This window comes from Halichoeres trimaculatus, unplaced genomic scaffold, assembly GCF_033239565.1.
Source record: "Halichoeres trimaculatus isolate MK-OKI-2021-1 unplaced genomic scaffold, fHalTri1.1 fHalTri1_scaffold_27, whole genome shotgun sequence".
Classification (NCBI taxonomy): Eukaryota; Metazoa; Chordata; class Actinopteri; order Labriformes; family Labridae; genus Halichoeres; species Halichoeres trimaculatus.
Window position 1 is genome coordinate 205,381 of NW_027437205.1, and position 5,034 is coordinate 210,414.

The following is a 5,034-nucleotide window of genomic DNA, read 5'->3' on the forward strand; positions in this document are numbered from 1 at the left end:
AAACCTGTCACCGCCTGACCGCAGTTATTTTATAACCTGCCCCGACAAACACCCCCGGGCAACACTACCTTTATGTTAAATGGGACACTGCCTTCATCACTCATGCCTAGCATGAGGCATAAAAAGGTGGTTAGCTTCAACAGGTAGCAGGCTAATTGGCTATTTAACATGTAGGGCTTCCAGGGTACCTCTCGTGGCTGGCGAGTGCCGACTTGCCCATAGCTTCCACTGCAATCTCCTTTTTACATACACTGCAGTATGCTGCACGGGGATTTGCGCTACATTTAATCCAAAATTTGTATTTTTCTTTCTCCAGCCAACGGTCATGCCTCCCGGCTTGCTGTTTAAGGAACAATCCTCATGGGGGAGACGTCACAACGCACATATAAACAGACCAGTTATGTTACACCCGCGAGCCCATCAGATGGAACATTTTTTTTCCCCCACAATTTATTTTATTTCTCTCTATTTGATCGATCTGTTGAGTTAGGAAGCTGAGTAGTGAGTTATATACGATTATAAATTCAAGCATTCTCAAGCACTTGAATAGAAAATCAAGTACTTTCAAACCTTGAAAACACAACATGAAAAAATAAGCATTTTCAAGGATTTCAAGGACCTGTACAAACGCTGTCCTAGATTTTGTTCCTTTGTTTCACTGTGCAGTGCTCCCTCTATAAACATAGTTTGCTAACAATGTGTTTTGTTGAGATCTTTCCTTATGCCTGGTGTTTTTTGATACATCTGCTTATGAGTTCTTTTTGTTCTTAGAGTTCAAGCCATGACAATAAAATATGATTTATTCAAATCACAAATATCACCTCTACAGTCATAGCCCATTCATGCTACGGTCCAAATCTTTCATTTTTGCATAATGAGCAAGTCTCATAAACTGAGTATGACTGTAACACTGAGGCTTGAGAGATCAAAGACCTTGTATATATTCATGTGTATATATGCACAAGAGCCATTTTTAATGAAACCTAAACATACTGTATAAAAAAACTTTTTGCACTCCAGGTTAAAACCTCTTCCCTATATGTGAGTGAGATGCCCTTACCTGATATTCTTTGATCAAATGCTCAACAGGTTCCCCCAGGTACATCATCAGAGATGTGAAGATAGGCTCTCTTCTTGTGTTGATGTCCAAATTCTGATTCAAAAAATGGTATTCAGTACAATCACAAACAAAAAATAAATATTTAGCATTCCTCAGACAAGAAACCCCTTCATAGATACCTCATCCAAAAGCTGTAAGACACCAGACATCTTCTGTCTTACAGCTCCCCCCTTCCGCCTGATAACCTCCAATAGTTTGGAGTGCTGGTCCAACTGTGCCAGTAACTTAGTCCCCAAGGGAACTGTTTTTATTCTCATAAACTCAGCATTGATCTATAAAACAAAAACAGAAGTGCATCCAAGATGAAGCTTGAAAACATATATTTTTCACAGCTACAATCACAGCTGACCACCTGAAAATAAGGACATCACCAATGAAATTGATGCAAAGCAACAAATTTGTACATAAAGTAGACACCAGCATGTATATTATGGTCCTGGCTGTATTTTTAAGATGGTGTGACATTCAAACCTGAAAAGAAAAAAGTAATAAGTTGAATTATTTCACATAAAAATCACTAGTTGCTTTTTTTGAAAAGAAAAAAAAAAAGTCCCCAAGTTGCCAACACAGCTGCTCACTATATCACAGCGGAGTGGGAGATGAAGGGCCCTGTGCAGGCACAAATGTCTGTGTGAAAATAATGTGGACATTGACCAGTTTTTAATTAACTTTCCATGTTCAAGGGAATAAGATTGACCCTATCCTGAAATTGAATTTGTTTTAAAATTACCTTAATAGCCATATTGGACATTTTTAATTGAATGTTGTCTTTTTTGATGAGCTTTCTTTCTGTGATGATTGTTGAGAAGGATGATATTTACTTAGGTGCGTTAGTAGAGCTTTCCAATAAACACAGGGGTAAGGATGGCCCCGCCAATAATGCGGATGGTAAAGTTTATAGTGTTTCAGAAGTTCAGATCTTCTTGACAATGAGTCGTCACAGTCTTTACATTTCCACATGCATGGATAACTGATGCAACATGAAATACAAGAGAAAAAAACAAGAGATATTTTTAATTTGTTGGGGTAACAACGCCATAAGTTTTATATTTACATTTTTTTATCTACCACGAAAACTAATTGAGATTAAAAATCTCTATTTCAAGAGGGTCCTGGAAAAGACAGCGGCACATTCAAAAGTTTTAAGCAAACACACAGTCATCACACATAAAACAAGACTTCAATACCTTAAGTTTATAGAATAGACCTGGAAACTGCCAAATCAATTTGTCAGATTTCATTTGAGCCAGTGCTATTATTGGGTCAAATTAAGTGTCCAATTAATTAAAAATGTTCTCATGATATTGTGAAGGAACTTACCACAAGTTATGAGGACAGGCCTCAGAGCAGCTAATTTCCTTGAAAAAGGAAACAATATTCTCTTGTTATTAATAAGCCAACACACTTAGTAGGTGCTAGATACAAATTGGGAACCATTAACATGTAATGTAAACTGGTTATACATATGTTTAGGCTTTATGTTGAGAATGGATATATTGTAAATACATAAAATGCAAAAATATAGTATATTTCAAGCGCACATCCTGCAGTCATTGTGTAAAATACAAACCTAGTGAGAATTAGCAAGACCCTGTAAAACTATCCATAGTAAGTTTTGGACAAACGATTATTTGGGCAGTGAATGATAAATTACATTTTTATAAGGTATTAACAACTAACTTACCACAATGGACAAGTCTGGAAGCTTTTCAGATGTTGCACTGCAAGATAAATAAAAAAAATAAAAAAAAACGTAAGTTAACTTAAGCTGAAGCCATACAGACACCTTTGGAAAAGAGCTATTTCACACTTACATAAAATATCATTGATTATTTAGTTGTTGTTTTTTTCTTTTTTTTTTTTAGAAGACAGCTAGTACCCCGAAAATATGGGCAAGTTAATAAAGATAGAAAGCTCTGATAGTTTTGGCATTGTCATCGAAAAGGGACAATGCCTCCATCCTGACACTTACAAGCGCGCACATAATCTCTCTCCATAAACATACACACACATAACCCAGAAGCGGGTTAGTCTCTGTAGTTTTATTTGCACGCACCTACTGGCACTCCACGTGTTGTTCAACTCGTCCAAACTTGTACTTCACAGTTGACGAGCTCACGCTGTAGAGCAGGAATGTCCAACTTGTGCCATGGAGGGCCAAGAGGCTGCAGGTTTTCTTTCCAACCAAGAACTCCACCAGCTGATTCCATTGAGTACCTCACCTTCAAGCAGAGAGCAGGGGCTAATCAGTGGAATCAGCTGGTGGAGTTCTTGGTTGGAAAGAAAACCTGCAGCCTCTTGGCCCTCCATGGCACGAGTTGGACATCCCTGCTGTAGAGCATACACCGGTGTTTCGGATCAAAGAGTGCCCGTAATAAATAGTGACTTCCGGCCAAATGCGCTGCAGTCACAACAGCGTTGAAAATTATCTGGTGGCTGCCTCCTCCTTTAATGTTACATTTAAAAAGAAATGGGAATACATTTTCTCATTTTTCTCATTAATAAAGATAACTAAATATAGAGGCGAGGTCCATACCAAGCAGTGTGCCGGCGAAAAACCCGCGTTCGGCTACAGGTTACTCGTTAACACGGTCACTCTATAAACCGCTACACCCCTCATGGCTCCCGTTCACAGTACTAACACGTTACGCCGTCAAACATTTGAAACGACTCAAAAATGCATACTAAGTTAACCAGTAATTTAAACAGGGATTGAACGTGCACTGTCGAAAAATTATAGCTTATTTGTCGTGGGCTATAAGCTAGCAAGCTGAGTTCAACAAGACAGCCTGGTGATACCATGGCAGACGACCCAAAGGGCGGTTTAATAGATGAACGGGGCGATAAAACCATGGTTGATGTCACAGTCTAAAAACGCATTTTTGTCTTTTATTACCTGAAACAAAGTTTCCCTCCACCCAGGAGTTGCAGAGGCTGAAGATGGACTCGGCCGTTCCCGTCAGATCCTCAGGTTTCGTTTTCCGGAACACGCATGCGCGAAACGATCAACACCTGATCTGTTCAGGTTGATTGAATGAGTCATTTCATTTTGATGTCAAATTGCAAACTCATATTGAAACGAAATAAAAAATATTGATTCAGTCAGAAGTACAAACCTGAAAATATAGTTTAAATCTGAAAACGATTTTTTGAGTCCATATAATGTGAATTTATACATTAAATGAACAACAGCAAAGTTTTACTTTTTTCAGTGCTTTGAGACACTGAATTTGGGGGTTTCATTATCTGTGAGCCATAATAATCAACTTTAAAAAAAAAAATAGATGCTTCAAGAATTTCACTCTGTGTGTACTGAAAATTATATATAAATGCATAAATACCATTCATTGTGCACCCTCTTTCCTGACAGGAAACTGCCCCTGCCACACCCCCTGATAGTGAACATGCATCGTGCTATGTCAGCATTTTCAACTCCTTGGTCTCACTGATCACACTTTGTGCAGCACGAACAGCTCAGTAAAAGCATGGTTGATAATCTCCGGCATCTCAACCTGGCTGGAAAATGTTCTAAAAAGTTGCATCCCCTGGTTGACAACAGTCGACATCGAGGGGCAATTTTTGTGTGACTTGAGAAAGTTTGATTAGAAGCCTCTGAAGAAATTCCCGTTTTTAGTTCCTCCTAGAAAAAAAATAGCTCCATGCATCTTTTTCTTTCATCAAATTAACTTTTGAACTTAAAAGGAGCAAAAAGAGGACAACTTTATGTTGAAACGAAACATGCGCACTGCAGTTTATCTGTAATCTATCCCGCTAGTTTACCTTCATTTAAACTTGCAAACACTTGCCACAAGGGATGAATGGAGCAATAAAATGTTTTGAAGGTCTGGAAACGTGTGATGATTGGCACATGGAGGGAGCTGACATATTCACAGTTCCTCCAGCATTTATTCACT

General features: G+C 38.5%; 1 long non-coding RNA gene across 1 annotated transcript; it reads right to left on the reverse strand.

Moving 5' to 3' along the window:
• Positions 1-1,245: 1,245 nt before the first annotated feature.
• Positions 1,246-4,102, reverse strand: LOC141786428 (uncharacterized). The gene is made up of 4 exons (XR_012597761.1): positions 4,017-4,102; positions 2,805-2,841; positions 2,441-2,478; positions 1,246-1,392 (listed from the first exon to the last, which is right to left on the reverse strand). It is a non-coding gene; the product is annotated as an uncharacterized LOC141786428 (long non-coding RNA).
• Positions 4,103-5,034: the final 932 nt, after the last annotated feature.